The 17,290-nt window shown below is 49.8% G+C and overlaps 1 long non-coding RNA gene across 1 annotated transcript; it reads left to right on the forward strand.

Moving 5' to 3' along the window:
• Positions 1–386: 386 nt before the first annotated feature.
• On the forward strand, positions 387–17,273 carry LOC128314123 (uncharacterized). The gene is made up of 3 exons (XR_008295564.1): positions 387–729; positions 13,464–13,631; positions 15,833–17,273. It is a non-coding gene; the product is annotated as an uncharacterized LOC128314123 (long non-coding RNA).
• The last annotated feature ends 17 nt before the right edge of the window (positions 17,274–17,290 follow it).

The raw sequence follows: 17,290 nt of genomic DNA on the forward strand, positions 1-17,290 counted from the left end.
GCCGGGGAGAGACGCCCAGATGGAGAACAAGAAGGCATGTTCTGGAAGGGTTCCAGGATCCCGTCAACATTGGCAGAAGGAAGGGCCCAAACTTCTCCTGAGCTGGATGGATGAGCAGCCTTGTAGAATGTCCTACCTGGGTCACAGGTGAGCCTGGGAACCGGGAGCTGAGTACCCTGTGTGTGCTCTTATGTGACTCAATAGCAGAATTCTCTGGGCCATGTGACCTGCCTGCTTCTCTGCTTCGACATATTGTTTTCTTTTCCCTTGGCTTCTGTTTTCTCTTGACAAAAGTTACTTTTGCTCATTCCAACTTTTTCTTGGCTGACCTAAGGAGAAAGGGGATTGCTGAGGCCAATGGGGGAGGGGAGGTCGGAGGCTCCACGTGGCTAGGCAGCAGCCAGCGCAGCTTGACAGAAGAAGGAGCTGGGAGCAAACAGTCATAGACTCGGGAGGGGGCAGGCCCGGTGGGCTGACCACGGAGCCTTTCCTATTTGAGGCTCTAATTCACAGGATACAGCAGCAGAAAAAAATAGCACATCCATGGCCTCCTGCTGATGTAATGTCACTGGATCAACAGAGCAGTCATACTTGTACAATCACACAGGCACAGACCCAGCGTGCGGGGCAAAGGAACCTCGATTCGGTTCAAGAAGCAATTATCGATCACCTTCCAGCAGAGACTAGACCCTGGGATACAGAGACAAGCTGGTGATCTAGCCGAGGCATGTAAATAACACTTCCTTCAGCACAACAGGGAAAGTGTTGAATGCGATACAGAGGTGGCTTGAATTAGTTTCCTACAGCTGCTGTTAACTAAGCACCAAAATCTGGATGGGTTATATGACAGAAGTGTATTCTCTCACAGTTCTGGAGTCTAGAAGTCTGAAATCAAGGTATCGGCAGGACCATGCTCTCTGAGGGCTCCAGAGGAGAACCTTTCCTTGCTTCTTCTAGCTTTTGGTGTTCACCAACAATCCCTGGCACCCTTTGGCTTCTAGATGCACCACTCCAGTCACGTGGCCATCTTCTCTCTGTGTCTCCACCTTGTCTTTCCTCAGTATGCGTCTGTCTCCGTTCCAAATTTCCCCTCTTTATAAGTACACCAGTTGCACTGGGTCATGACCCAACTGAGTGACCTCATCTTGACTCAATTACCTCTGCAAAGACCCTCTTGTCCAAAAGGTCACATTCTGAGTACTGGGGGTGAGGACTTCAGCATATGTTTGTTGTGGGGGCATAATTCAATCCATAACATTACCCAAGGAGGGAGTGGCTACCACAAGGTGTTGGGTACACGATGGGTGGAAACTTAGCGAAGGGTTCCCAGAGAGATGAACGTAGAAGAAGGCATCCTAGGTGGGCAGAACAGCACAGGCAAGGAGACATCAAAATAAAAACTCGGGATTCAGGGCAAGAAGGAAGTGATACCTCTTGGGATCCTGCTGTGTTCAAGTGTAGATACCGTCACTCCATTGAATTCTGACCGCATTGCCATTATTATCCCATCTGACAGAAAGCTGATGTGTGGAGACAGGAAATGACTGGTCAAGAGTCAGATTATAGTGTGATACTATGTGTGATGCTATAGTGGAGACAAGAACCCTTGCTTTGCACCGTATGTCCAGTGGCTTACTAATAGCACAAAGCTGGAGAGAGCCCTCAGGCCATGACCCACAGACGGAAGAATGTTTGGGGACAGTGCATTTTCTCAGGAGTGCCTGATATCATTGCTTTCAGGTGGGAGCCGACTCCACTGGGGAACTGCTCCTGGGCCAGCATCACAGGAAGGCCTTGGGCTGATGTCTGAATCTCCAGGGAAAGCAGCTGGCCTCCTGGAGGCTTATGGATCCAGGCAATAGCCATGGAAATGGGGCTGAGTGATCATGCCCCATAGCAGAACTCGGCTCAGTCTATATCCTTGGGTGGGGCAATCCCTGCTCCTATCATTTTCCGTGTGTCCAAGGCCTTAAGTAAAACGTGAAGCAACCAGGAAGCTCTGAATCTCCTGCCTCTGTGTCTTGCCCAGGTGCTCACTCCCACCTGCTGCGTCTAAAGTCTTAATAAATACTCACTGAGTTGCACTGAACAATCCAAGCTCCCCAAAGAGCTAGTGGGAAGGTCTCAGCCTTTGGAGGTGGAATACTGTGTTTGAACTTGGGTCCTCTCACTTACTGTGTGATCTCGGCCAAGCCAGGTCTGGCCCTCAGTTTCCCTATCTAGACGTTGGCATAACAATACTAACTGACAAGGGTGTAGTGGGTTTTGAATAAGATCACAAATGCTTTGCTAATGTTAAAATGCCGTGTACATGCAAGTTATTCATCGTAGTTAATACATTTCGGATTCTTCATGGAACTAAATCAGATAATCTCCCTCTGCCGTTCTTTTTCTCTCAAATAGGACCCTCAGAACAGAGGTCTACAAACTATGGTCCATGTGCCATGGCTGTCCTGTCTCTTGTTTTTGTACAGCCCATGAGCTGAGAATGATTTTCACATTCACAAATAGTTGGGGGAAAAAAATCCAAAGAAGAAGAACATTTGAACGTTTTATGAACTTTGAACTTCCATGTCCATCGATAAAGCTTTATCAGAATACGGCCCTGCCTATTCATTTATGAATGTGTCTGCTTTTGCACCACAGCAGCAGAGGTGAGCAGCTTCCTCGGGGGCCGTGTGGCATGCAAAAGCCCAAAGTATTTACTACCTGGTGTTTCACAAGAGTTTGCTGACCCCTTCCATAGAACAACGAAGCAAAGCAAATAAAAATTCTGAGCTAGAGCCCAATCTTTTAACATTCAAATCTGCAGTGTCCTTTTGCAGTCCTCAAGTCTTTGGGTCTCTGGGTCGCTCATATAGACCTGCCTCCCAAGGATGGCTCCTGGCCTGGGCAGGGTTGACAAACTGCGCAGGAGAGCCTGGGTGCAGGGTGGCCTACGACCTCTCCCTCCAGACCCGAGGGGCTGAGGAGGAAGGCTTGCCCCTTGGGAGACGTGCAGGTGCCTGGTCCAGAGCCCCACATACCCCATCCTGCCTGTTGCATTTGAGCCACTGAGGTTGCCCCACGTCAGCTGGTGGAGGGTCTGCCTGGTGACAGGTCTTCCATTTAGATATAATCACCTTTTTATACTCATGTAGCTTTCTGAATGCGTCTCCCCACCTGGGGCTTTCCCTGATGATTGAAAAGGGCTGAACCAACAAATGGTATTATCTCCTCTGAATGATCTCCGTTTATCACCTGGAGGAGCCCAGAAACTTCCACCTTAGCTTCTCTTTGTTGCAGCAACAGGTGCTCAGGAAGCCGGTGGGGGTGGGCGAGGGGGAGGCCTGCTTTAAACACCGGAACGGAAGGGGCAAGAGGAGGAAGGCTGTGGAATGCTCTTTGGGGAGATCTTTAGACACAGGATCAGCTTCACTATTCCAGAGAGAGCTGGCACAGAATCTTTGCGGGACTCGGGGTGGGGGGGTGACAGGTGACACCCCAGTCTTGTGAGGTTCTGAAAAATGTTCTATGATGGACCTGAGTGCTTTAGACAAAGTAAGGATACTAAAGAATGTTCCTTAAAAATTTTGAGGAAAAAAGATTCCATGGGAAGATTTGTTTTTCTTTATATGTTTCAGTTCTGTATAAATATTGCTGACTTGAGCCCGTTTTGAGACCATATTGTCTACCTAGTCCCATCTGATGAGAGCCCAAGAGACTCCATGATTCCGAAGTGCCAATTTTTTATTTTTTTAATGTTTTTTTAATAAAAAACTTTAAAAAAATTTTTTAATATAATTTATTGTCAAATTGGTTTCCATACAACACCCAGTGCTCATCCCAACAGGTGCCCTCCTCAATGTTAAAGGTATGAAACTGTTTAAACATACTACAAAATCTGGTATTGAGAAGTGTAGAACGAAAGTTTAGAAGAAGCAGTTTGGGTCAGGGATGGGCTAACTTTTTACGGAAATAGTGTAGGCTTGTGGGCATAGGATCTGTGCCGTAATTCTTTGACTCTGCTGTTGTACAAAGGCGGTCATAGATGGTATGTAAATGAAGGATCATGGCTGCACTCCAGTAAAACTTTATTTAGAAAAACAGGTGGTGCCCCAGATTTGGCCACGGCTTTAGTTTGCTGACCCCTGGTATGGAGTTTTAGCTGCTTTTTATTAGCACTTTCTGCTTTTTCCTCTTGGAAGCTTCCTGTTAGAAGGCACAGAGAATAAGTCAGTGGGATAACAGCAGGAGGAGCCCTTAAGGGGCCTAACGTGAGCTAGTTAGGAGTAGGCAGAAATGAGAAGAGGGGAAGGATATCTAGAGTGCAGGTGAGGTGGCGATTGCCAGCAGAAGGAAGAGGAGGAGCCAAGCAGAAGGAAGAGGAGGAGCCAAGCAGAAGGAAGAGGAAGAGCCAGGAAGGGAGGAGCTAGGTCCCTGGTGTGGCAGAGCATCTGAATACAGATGCTGACTCTGGAGCGGGGAGGGAGGAAGGTATCTGGTTCCTCGCTCTGTCTACGATCCTAAGCCACCTCCCTCTTCCAGCCTCCACAAGGCTCACTTCTGCTATGGTTCCTGGCCTTTTTGGCCATCCCTGAAGTCTCCTGGGATTTCTGTGTCTTTTATCCTGTCTGCATCCTTCACGTTAATCCCCAGTCTCTGCTCTCGCAAAATCCTTCAAAACTCTGCTACAATAGCCCTGGCTCCGTGATACCTTCTGAGACTCTTGACATTCAGAATGAACCAGCCCTTCTCTTTGCTTCTCTGGTCCTGGTATGTACCTCTACCAGCTCCAAATCCCATGACAGTGCAACTTATGTTTATGGCTTCCTCACTGCTTCCTTATGAGCTTTCTGTGTGCGTATTCTACCTATCTTTACAGTTACAGTGGATAGGTGGGGGGAAAACGCTTGTCAGAGAAAGAAAGAGAGAGAGAAGGAAAGGAAAAATAAGAGAAAGAAAAAAAGGAAAGAAACAGGTGTAAGATGCAGTTAATTCCAAACTACTCCATCCAGACTTTGATACATACTGTGAAATCCGCTTATCATTTGGACCTACAGTGTTCAAATGTTTACATTCTTTCACTTTTGCCCCCAATAAATACAATATCTTAAATAAAAAACCCTATTCGGTCCACTGCTATCCTGCATGGCCTTCCGATTGCTTTGTTCACGATGCCACCCCCCCCTCTTTTTTCACCCCAGGAAGTGATACTGTTTTTGAATAAGGGGACAGCATTGTAATGTGCAGTCTACAAGTGTATATTGTATGTAGTATATTGCAGGGGGATAGTCATAAATGGTAGAATTTCCATAACTCGTCCGGGACAGAAGGGAGATTTGTTGGTTCCTGTAACCAAAGCAAAGCGGGGTGGCGGGGTGGGGGGGAGGAAGTGTGAAGCCGGCCTGAAGGACAACTGGGAATGGGAAAAAGAGAAGAGAGCAGGACTCACTGTCCCTTATGTTGGTTTCTGCCCATGTGCCAACCTTCACACCTGCCATCTTTACCCCAAGGAAGAACTGCCTTTTTTTCCTGAGGTCTAATTCAAAAAGTCTTAGGGAGGCATCGGTGCACCTTGGATGATGTGCCTAACCTGTGACTGGGGAGCAGTTTTTCATAATTGGTAGCTCTTGGTAGAATGTAACTGTCATGAGGTGGGAGCAAGATACCTCCGAAGGAAGGCGGATGCATTTCTTGCAAGTGGGAAGGAGGTGTGCCAGGCAGATACAATAAGAGACACCTCTTCAGTTTCTTCCCTTCCTCCGTGCTTGGGCCCCAGCCGGGCAGAAACACTTGTGGACGGATGGGAGCCATTTTTCTTCCTCTGATCTCTTGTCCAAAATTTACCTCCAGCCTGGGACTGTCAAAACCCTTTTCCAGAGTAAATGCATCCCCTCAACCTTGATGGAATAAGGACCCTCCTTTTTCACAGACTTTGCAGGATAGAAACACTGCCATCAACTTTGCTCCTCCTTTTCTCATGTCTAAGCATGAAATAAGCGGGTCCCAGCCGTCCACCAGCCACTCAGCACACGTATGTCTGACGCCTCAAAAAAAAATAATAAAGTGACTTTCTGAAGAGCAGATTTAGGCTTACAGCAAAATTCGGTGGAGAGTCCGGAGCTCGCATTCAGCACTTATGTTTCACAAGCTGTTGTGCAACCAGTGTTTATTGGCGTTCTCTTATTTTTCTGCCCAACGGCGCTGCGTGGTAGGGACTCGGTGTCACCTGCACTTTTCCATAGGCGGTGCGGGGGGACGGGGCTTAGAAAGCCAAAGGGGCTTGGTCAAGGCCTCGCAGCTCTTGTGCGGCCAATCCGGGGTGTTGCTGTGTGCTCCGGTGGGGCGCTTTCAAAGAGCAGAAGGTTCCAAGGTGGGAAGGTCTGCCCCTTTAATGGCAGAATTCTCCTCAGCCCTGTTAGACGTTGGGAGAGATAGTGGAGGTCTTCAAAGGGCTTTGAGGACCTCCCTGAACTCAGCAAACAGCCCAGCTTCTGTCTGTCCGAGTCTGGGCAAGTCCTCAAACTTGTGTCTCCATGGTGTCCCTGGGAGCGAGTTTGGCAATTCAGTTAAGTGATGGGGGTCTCCCATGTGGCCCCCTCCCCACCAGGGATGCAGACGCTCTGACCCCTCCACACCCGGTTCATTGTCACCAAACGGCAAAGTCCCGGGCGGGCACAGCCGTGCCGGGTGTGAGGGGGAGGGTGGCTGGCAGGGCTCTCCACGTGCCTCCGGTCTGTCTCTTCCAGGACCAGTTCCCATGCCCAAAGGCGTCTCGTGGCTCGGCCCCTGAGGCCCGCAGGGTTACAGTTCCAGTTTCTTCTTTCTTTGGCTTCAGCACCTCCCAGCTCTGGTCTCTGGGGGTTAGGGTGTATGTGGCTGGGAAGTGGAGACCGGGGCAAGGGAGGGGGCAGTCGAGTGGAGTGGGTGGCTGGTAATATTTTCCAGTTCTTTCTAAAGTGTCTGCCTTCCCTTAACGGACACGGAAGTGAGCCAGCCGGCTGACTGCTCCTGCTGCAGGATTGGTTACTGCTGACATCATCTGGGCAGCCAGACTGGGGCTGGGGCTGGGGGAGGAGGGAGAAACTGAGCAGGGATTAATCCAGCCCTGAGTGAATGGATAGACAAAGGCGGTGGTGATCAGGTAACTCTTTTCCCAAGCACAGGCCTCGGGGAGGTGGAGGGGAGCCAAGGAGTCACATCAGTGCCTGCGTGGGGGTGCTCCCCAGCTGCTCTGCCCTTCACCCAGATTTCAGTTCCAGACGGTTCCACTCCGCGCCACTCCATCCTACCAGCCTTGGTTGAGAATCCCGAATGCCTCCGGGACATACGGCTGGAGGAATGACAGAGAGAGATCCAGGACTACCAGCCCCGTAGGCACCCCATTTCCTGGCGAGGCCCGGAGCTGTGCATCAGTTAGCTTTTGCCGCATGGTAAACCAGCCCGCAGTCCGCGGTTCACGGCATCGCCCCTTTGTTGCTGCTTCTGAGTCTGCGCAGCAGCTGGGCGGGCCTGCTGACTCGGCCGGGGCTCTGTGCGTCTCCCCTGGGCTTGCTCCTGTGTCCGTGGGCCGGCTGGTGTGTCAGCGGGCCGGTTGGTGATGCCGTGCACAACGGGAGCCCTTCTCCACATGCTCTCATCCTCTCATCCTCTCCCGGCCTAACTCAGGCTTAGTCATGTGCAGGGGCAGGCTTCCAAAAAAGTGAGGGGCAGAAGGCAAAGCCTCTTGAGGCCCAGGCTTGGAACACACATAACGCTGCTTCTGGTCACATTCTCCTAAATGGCTAAAGCCAGTTATAAGTCCAGGCCGGATTCAAGGGGTGAGGGGTGGGGCCCCGCCTCTTGATGGGAGGAAGGGCAGAGAATTACAGACACTTTTGTACTCTGCTCTAGATACAGGCGCTCTTATTATGCACAAAAGACTGATGGTGCTTGATTACTGCTCTTATCACAGAGCTTCCCTGCTCCTGCAGGGTGGAGGGGGGAAGAGTGGATTCTGACAGCCGAGGGTGAGCTGGGAGGGAGCTTAGAGAAAACTTCACAGGGAAGGGAGACTTGAAGGATGAATAGTATTTCAACAGTAGCAAAACCCCACGCCCATTCCTCTCTTCCTTTTCTATTGCATTCTTCTAGCCGAAATCCGGCCTGGGGTTGCCACCAGTTGCCCCCTGATCTGTTCGCAGGGATCCTGTCAGTGACCCTGTGGGAGTATCATCTCTGCCTCCTACGACTGGAGACAAGAAAAGCCCTAGCCAGCCAGTGATTAGAAGAAGGGAGGTTCTTTTACTCATGTTTTAGTCAAATTGCGACATTGCTCTCCTCTCTCTGTCCTCTTCTTAACGTCCCTCCTTATTTCTCTCTCTTTCTCCCATGGTGACTTCTAACAGGTACAGATCACTGGACATCAGCAAGCAAAAAGATAAGCCAACATTGCTTTCATTAGATAGCCAGTGGAAAAGAAAGAAGTCCATTTCTCTCATTTGGGGCTGGGATCGTGGTCATGCGCACTGTCCCATGTCCTGGCATGGGTACTCGATAAATTGCTTAGCTCAGTGCCCAGGGTGGAGTAGGTGGCTCAGTACAGGGGTGGGGGGCCTCAGAAGCAGAAGCAATGGCAACTATTGTGGCTAATGTCTTTGGAGATGGAAACTTTTGAGCAGACCTCTACTGTCTTAGAATTTTCTGGCAGGCTCTACCAGTATGATTGGTAAAAACAAAGACACAAATAAACAACTTTCTGTTTTGGCGCATGCTTGGGAAACTCCTGTCCCTTGAGATAAAGAAGAAAAAAAATCTCCAAAGGAAAGTCAGTCTGGGGTTGTACTCCTAGGGTGAAATCTACCCTTGGAGAAATCCTTGGGTCTCCCCTCCTTCTGTAGGCGGGTGATCTGAGCCATCTTCGAGCCAGCTGGAGAAGGGGGGAGGGCAGATGAGGGTGAAGCCTTTTTTGAGACCAGGACTGTTCCTCTGCAAAGAAAGGGGTGGTGCCCTCCCATCCTGCTCTGTCATTTCTCTGCCTTCGGCGTTTCCAGTGGCCTTGTGCTCTTCTTGGATACTGATCTTGGGGTGGGCTGGGGTCTTTGGTGGGGCTTCTGTTCAGTCTGTTCCCAGTCTGGAAGACATGGCCAAGAGTAGGATGTGAGATGGGAAGCCGAGGCAGCTCTGGCGACCTCCGTTCTTATAAGGCTATCATTTCCTTTTACATCGCATGTAGTGTCTAAATCTGAAATCTCCCATCCAGGTACTAACCAGGCCCGACCCTGCTTAGCTTCCGAGATCAGACGAGATTGGGCACGTTCAGGGTGGTGTGGCCATAGACCTAAATCTGAAATCTTATGGTTGCAAAAAGCAGAAAAGTAATTTTAGTTAGCATACAGGACACCTGGGTGGCTCAGTCGGTTAGGCGGCCGACTTGGGCTCAGGTCACAATCTCGTGGTCTGTGAGTTCGAGCCCCATGTCGGGTTCTGTGCTGACAGCTCAGAGCCTGAAGCTTATTTCGGATTCGGTGCCTCCCTCTCTCTCTGCCCCTCCCCTGCTTGCTCTCTGTCTCTCCTTCTCCCCAAAATAATAAACATAAAAAAAAATCTTTAATTAGCATAGACAAATGAGACATTTATTCCAGAATTGGGCAGGATGCCAAGGTGCCCCTAGAGATGAAGGAAGAATTGTAGGCATTGGGACTGCTTCTTGTTGCCGTTTGTCCATCTCTGCTTCGTGCTTCTCTCTGACTTTTGGTTAATTGTGACCAATTCCCAGGGCTTTCTCCTCCTGGGAAGTACATGACCACCAATGATCCCTGCTTAGCAACCTCTGCAGGAAGAGGGTGATTTTTTTCCCCCTTACCATATTCTTTGTTCAATCCCAGGGAAGGATTCTGTTTCCCTGCTTGGTTTAGGGACCACTGTTGCCTGAACATGAGCCCCTCTTCCTGGTCATGTCCTCATCCCTTCTAAGTAGGGCTTAAGGTTTTGTCATCATGAGATAGAGGGTGAGAATGTTTGCTGAACAGACAACCAATACGTACTCTCACAGACACAAAACAGTAGGTGATGTACTAATTTTGTCATTGCCAACAGAGCCCACAATGGCCGTCTACTTTGTGAGGACTGATCGGTATAACCCAACCGTTGTCATTCCTGCCTCCATCATCAGTGGCAGGTTTAGGTACAAGGCTGCCGTGTAATTTTGGCCACGGGAGTATAAGGAGGCATCAACTGGACCACTTCCGAGAAAGGTTCTCAGTTCTGAGGAAGGATGATCTCTTCTACAGGCCACTAACTGGTCTGCAGGGGATCCCTGGAGCTGTTGGACCAGGTTGCAGCTGTAAGGACCCCATCAAGGTTAAGGCTGAGATGCCAAGGATGATGGAGCAGAGTGGAGCCAGGTCCTTGAGGAGCTGATTGAGCCAGTGAATCAACTAACCTTGTAGCCACCCCTCCCCAAGGGCATTTTGCTTACGAGAGAGTACATTTTTTCTTAGTGTTTAAGCCAGTGGTTTTCAAAGTATGGTCCCTGGCTTAGAAACATCAGCACCTCTTGGGAATTTGTTAGAAATGCAAATTGTTGAATCTCACCCAGACTTACTGAATCAGAACCTCTGGAGTCAATCCCAGCATTTAGGTTTTAAGGAGCTCTCTAGGGGATGCTGATGCTGGCTGAAGTTTGGGAACCACCATTTAAGCATTCGAGGCCGGATTGGAAGGGGATTTGGTGCTGTTATTTGCCACCAAAATATTCTAATCGGGATTTTCCTCACAGCAAGGGTCTGGAGAGGACTTATGGTCAGTCTCATTGCACCGTCTTATTTCACACCTCGGGCTGAGCTTAGAAAGGACCCATAAAAAAAAAATAAAAAAAAATAAAAAAAAGAAAGGACCCATAAGCAAGGCGTGTAGTCTTTTGGCTCTGATGCTGTTCCTGAAGTCTGGGTCACTCCTGCTGTGAAGCCCTTAATCTTGTCACTTGTACTACATTGTAAGACATCTTGACTTTCCCTTACTTTGCTTTGGGGGCCACATAGGGTGAATTACATGGACCCTCCCCAGTGTCTACAATCTCAATATGCCTGCGTCCATCATGAAACAGGTGGCACACTGGAGCCAGGCATTTATTCATGTATTTTTAAGTGTTCATTTATTTTTGAGAGACAGAGAGAGAACACAAGCAGGGGAGGGGTAGAGAGAGAGGGAGACACAGAATTTAAAGCAGGCTCTAGGTTCCGAGCTGTCAGCACAGAGCCTTACATGGGGCTCGAACCCACGAACCATGAGATCATGACCTGAGCTGAGGTCGAACGTGTACTGACTGAGCCACCCAAGCGCCCCTGGAACCAGGCATTTAGAAGAGGGTTTAATAAAGGGACTATTTTTAAGGCCTGGGAAGGACAAAGGGAACCCAACCAGGGACAGCTCAAGGCCCCAGGGCTGGTAACAGTATCACAACCCTTAGGCAAAGAGAGAGAGAGAGAGAGAGAGAGAGAAAGAGAGTGAGAGAGAGAGAGAGATAGCAATTACTGGACCCCAGAGAGGGTAGCTGTAGTGGGTTGGAAGGTGCTCCCCTTCCCACCAAAGATTCATCCATATCCCAATCCCTGGAACCTTATGAATGTTACTTTATTTGGAAAGAGTCTTTACATGTCTAATTACGTTAAGGGTCTCAAGATGAGGGGGTTATCCTGGATTATCCTCATGGGTCCTAAATCCAATGACAAGCATGTATAAAGGAAAGGCAGAGGAAGTCTAAGGCAGACAGAAGAGGAGACAGAGGAAAGGAGGAGGCAATGTGGCCACAGAGGCAGAGATTCGAGCGATGGGGCCACAAGTCAGGGAATGCTGACAGCTGCCAGAGGAGAGAGTCTCCCTGAGAGCCCCCTGAAGAAGCGTGGCCCTCCTGACACCTTGGTTCCAGACTGGTTTCTGACCTGCAGAATGGCGAGAGAATATATTTCTATTGTTTTAAACCTCTCCGTTTGTAGTGATTTGTTACAACAGTCCCAGGAAAGGAACGCCTTGCACAGTAGCTCTGCGGCAAGGACCGCATGACACCTGTAGAGGATCCCGGTCAACCTGGGACAGGGCAGCAAGGAGAGAGCCGGGGTGAACACTCAGACTCTGCTTCCTTCATTCTCTGACCTCCAGAGGGTGCCTCCACTGGCCAAATCTGGACGAAAGCTCCAAGGCGCGGTAGCCCCTTGATGTGGGCCAGCGGGGTTGGCCTCCTGGGACTCAAGCACATGGAGAAGGTTGGAGAGAGGGTCAGGAGGGCCAAGTGGAAGCTTCCAGCATGCACGTTATTGCAGGAGAAGCACAACCAAATTGGAATCTTTGGACAGGCTTGGAAGGGTAAGGTGCAAACATTTACATACCGTAAACGTGGCAAGAATTAGTGCCTTGTGGAAGTTTAATCGACAACGACGTCGATGACAACAACAGCAATGAAATCTGCCTGGACGGCCAGAAGAGTGGACATCCCAGTGATGTTGAAGTAGCAGAAGATGGTCTGATGCTCTGGAGGGGAGGAAGTGACACCTTGTACACATCCCTGCTTGCATGGTAACCAAGATGCTGGAGGGATAAGGGCATGGAAGGAGTGTGAACAGCAGGTGTTTAAGAGGAGTGGGGAAACAGGGTGAGGAGAGGAGGAATTGGGGATCTACTATGCGACCCAAGCAAGACTTTGACATTTTTGCAAATTCTGACATTATGGTTCAATCAGTACTAGGGTCACGGTTGCCCCCTGTAAGACCCTCACCATTCCTTCTGCTGACAAGGGCGGACATCCTCATAAGACCTAGCCTCGAAACCTTGGAGGGTCCTGATTCCCAGAAAAGCACGGGGGGTGATTCTGTGTCATTTGGAGGTAGAGACACAGAGCTCAGAGGGCAGATGTTGGGTTGGGTGAATTAGGGGAACCTGAAACATGTCCTAGCTTCATTGTCCCAGAAGGAAGTTGCTAGGCAGGGTCTGGGGACAGGGCTGACCTCAGATCTATCCCAGCCACTGCCCTCTGTGACCCTAGGCAATGTATTTTGTCTGTTCTGTGCTTCAGTACAAAGGGAAGAATGAGACTCCCTCCTTCCATCTTGAAGAGACTTTGAAAAGAACAAATAATGGTAAACAGACCGAGGGGAATAAATAAATAACAACCAGTGATTTACCAAACAGCACACAATTATCTAATTACAGAGCAGGGAAGCAAAAGAAAAGCCTAGGGAGGTGGAGATACAGACAGCATGAAGGTGTGGGCTGCCGAGGGACTAGAAGGAACGAAGATTTATTAGCAGGAGAGACAACCTTACCCCTCTTTCCCTCCTCTCAACCGTGTTTGCTTCTGACTTCTAGATAGTCAAGGGGGGAGGGCGGTCTACACGGTTTCTTCACCCCGATGTGGGAGGAATGGGCCTGAGGGATTGTTCTCTAAGATGTGAACTGTTAGAAGCTGGCACCTTGTGATACTTCTCCGTGTACCTTGCGAGGCACAGGCATCATCGACGACGACCGTGGACCAAGTTGCCAAGGGAACTTGGCAGTCATTTGCCGAGTACTCCTGAGCCAGACTGGTGGGCATGTGTCCCCTAGAAGCCCTGTAGCCTGAGGAGAAGTTCTCGTGTGGTGTCTGTTTCATCGTGATCAGGACCCGTCTCTGGAAGGTACAGAACACCAGTGGGTTCCCTGTAGTCTTTGCATTTGGAGCGTGTGTGTGTGTGTGTGTGTGTGTGTGTGTGTGTGTGTCTGAAGGTGTCTGTGCCTGCATGTGATGCTGGGCCAGCGAGGTGGGTGAACTTCCAAGCACGAGATGGGGCCTGGCCTGGAGGCAAGGGCATGTACATGTGGGTGTGAGCCGACCCAGAGTCCAGGCCCAGGGACTCTGGGGGCCTGTCGCCTGCAGGGCTCATTATAGAGGAGACCAGGTGCTTGGAGTGTCCCCAAAGCAATACAGAGTGCACTGTCATGGGTTTGAAAAATATTCCTGTGAGAGATATAAATAAAGACTCCAAGCTCAAAGCCAGGGCTTTAGAAAGCCATCCTTAAACACAGGATAATTTATAGCCACTGCGATCCTGTCCCGGGGATGACTCAGCTCTCTTAGCCCAAGCAGGCCCAGCCTGCTCCAGTAACCTTTGGGTTTGGCTGAAAGGGAAGAGCTAAAGCAGGCTCCAAGGAGCCCAATGGGCTAACCACCCGGCTACCGGACGGCTCCTGCGGGGCTCTCTTCTCTTCCTTTCTGGCCAACTCCAGGGACGATATGGATGACCAGATCCTGGAAGCTGCGAAACAGGATAGGTGTGGGCGTTTCCAGCTGGCTGGCTCTTTGCAAGCCTCTGAAACAGATTCCTGTCCACCTCTGGGATCCGGTGGGTCCTGCTGCCCCCTGCCTGGGCCCACCTTCCAGCCATTGGCCCCACCCCTGGGAGGGGGCCGAGCTCCGAACACAGACCTGCTTCAAGCTGGAGTCATTCTTGGACTCAGAGATCCTTGAGCCCCGTAGAAAGAACCGAAACGAGAGTGCGTTTCCTTTTTATTTAAAAAATAATTTACCCAAGTCAAGTGCCAAAAAACAAAAAGGGCGGAGGAGAGGGGCAGATGGTGACGGACTTTAACATGGAGGTGAATTTGTGGAGGGAGGCAGTCAGAAATGAATTGGGTTTGTTTAAAAATTCTCCCTGCCCGGCACCGCTGCCCCCCCTCCCCTTCATTATATTTTTAGCCGACTCTTCGGCCAACCACGTCTGAGGAGACAAATGCAAGTACAGAGGGTGCTTATCGAGACCAAAGGGTGGTTTTTTTTTTTTTTCTTTCTTTCTTTCTTTCTTTTTTTCTTCTCCTTTTTCCTTCAAAACCTTCCAGGAGTGCGGAAAGGACTGGAAGTGCTTGAAGGTCTTTTCAGCCACATGCCTCACCCCAACTTGGAGCTCAAGAACATTTTTATGCCAAGGCCCATGTGCTTGGCTGTCCAAGTGCAGAAAAAAAGATCATCATTCCGGGCTATTTCAAAAATAGTTTAGCTCTTTGATTTAATTGCTAAACAGTCCTGAATCGAGTTTTCTCTGCTGTTAGCAGATGGATCAGTGCAATTGGCCTAATTTTAACCCAGGTCCCTGCATGTTGTCGGCATGCAGAAATTGTCGCATATACAAATCATTCTTAAATTCATAACCAAGTGTCTTTATTCAACATGCATTTATGAAGCCACTGTGTGTGTGTGTGTGTGTGTGTGCGTGTGTGCATGCTTCTATGTGTGTGTGTGAGCAAACAGGTTTGTTAAATATCTAAATGAGGAGGGGCTAGTGTTTGGGTGTGGGGTGTGACCCTCAGTGTGGTCAAGGGGCCTGACCTCTGGGCAGGGCAGTGGCCTTGATGCCTACCTCTGCTGTGTGCCAGATTTACTGCTAAATTATTATCCAGGAGGCGTGGCACTGGGCCAGGCCCCAGGTATTTCTTGCCGTACATGATGTATGTTTGTGATAGGCAAGGTTTTCTTAATTTCATGTGTGATAAATAAATACCTTTTAAAGAGAAGGAAATGTCTCCTTCCAAGAGGGAAGTTTCAAGTCAGCCAAGTTAAAACACACACACACACACACACACACACACATCCACGCACACCCCACATCTACACAAACTGACCTCATAAATGCTACAAAGCAGAGCACCTTGGTGGCCGCATAACTCAACCCAAAGAATTGTGGCCTGGCCTCACCTGGGCTCTCTGTAAGCACATGGGGTTTTCTTCTGACCCCTAGCTTGGTCTTCTGAAGTCTGTCTTCTGTTCCTTGTTCTCTTGCTGACTGTTCCTTCTGGGGGTTGTTTTTCACCTAACCTCAGTTTCTAAAGGTTCCTGTTCTTGCAGCTACCTGTTTTTCCACATTATCAAAATAAAGAAGATGACTGCCATCCTTTCATATGCACAGTCGGTCAGCCACGTGGACTGGTTAGACACACACAGGTTGATCAGCACATAGAGATCAATCAGCTCATATGGATTGATCAGTGCATAGAGACTGATCAGACCGCTGTATTTTATGGGAAGGAAACAGACTACAGAAGAAGTGAAGAGATACTCAAGGTCACATGGCTATTAGGTAGCAGCAACCTGGCCACTTATATTATGGAGGACCGATCTACGATAATTGTCAAATCAGAGTTACAGAGAAAATGCCACAAACTTTCCAATTAGGAACCCGGAAGTGGTGCTGGGGCGGAGTCAAGTTGATCTTCCTGCCCTTTTGATAGCCAAACGCTCTGCTTGGATCAACATTGGTTCACCTTCCAGTGGCTTCTTCTACTCAACTTGGGATTACACACCCTGTGTTCAGAGTTCATAGACCTGGCTGGGCTTGCTGAAGAGCATCTGCTCTCTGCAGTTCTGCGAAACCAGACAGAAGATTCTGGCCTAGCACACCTTGGTTCTGAAGGATAAGGGGAGGCCCTTTGGTGACAAGACCAGTCTTGGATTTCTGGTTTCTCTGAGAGAGAGAGAGAGAGAGAGAGAGAGAGGGAGGCAGAGGCCCTCTCTGCTGGGTTTACAAAGTGACCCCAGAAGCCCTGTTAGCACACACATGTTGCTCACCTGTAGTTCTTGGTTAAACCATCCAAAGATACAGGACACCATTTTGGGTGCAACAGGGGACTCACGGGGCCAAAACAGATACAAACCTTCCGTCCCATGGGTTAGGATTGGGAGAAAGACAAATACCTGAGAGTATCTGCTGCTCATATGAAAGGGACTATGTGTACACACACGGGTGATGGGATGGCCTTTGGCCAAAAGCAACACAACTCTGACCTGACAGACTTGTAAGATGGGCTGCTCACGTATACCTCAGCCCACGCTGAGGTCACGGGGACCTGTACACCTGACGGTCCTGGGAAAGGAAGGTCTGTAGTCTCTGGAGAAAATTCAGTGGGGCACAGAAGGAGAGGAGGAGGAGAGGGGCGGGGAGGGAGAGGCCCACCTTGCAAATCCCTCCTCCACCCCTCCCTCCCTTCCCCCACCTCCCTCCACCCCCACTTCAAGACAGAAGAGCCAAGGGCATGGGCCAGCCAACTCTGTGGCCTGTTTATACCCTGTAACCAGAGCCTGTTGCCGCCCAGGCTGCCTGACAGCTGCAGTGATAAGGGGACGGCTGTCGCTTCGAGAGGATGGCCTGTACTGGCGTCCATCTCGGGAGCAGCTTATCCCGATCATTTTCCCAAGCCGGGGGGTGGGAGTGGGAACAGGTGCGGCTGGCTTCCAGCTACCGCTCGGGGGCGGTCTTCCCGAATCCGAATCCGGGTGAGCTGGGAGGCCTGTATTGCTTTCTCTCCA

This window comes from Acinonyx jubatus, chromosome C1, assembly GCF_027475565.1.
Source record: "Acinonyx jubatus isolate Ajub_Pintada_27869175 chromosome C1, VMU_Ajub_asm_v1.0, whole genome shotgun sequence".
NCBI classification, from domain to species: domain Eukaryota; kingdom Metazoa; phylum Chordata; class Mammalia; order Carnivora; family Felidae; genus Acinonyx; species Acinonyx jubatus.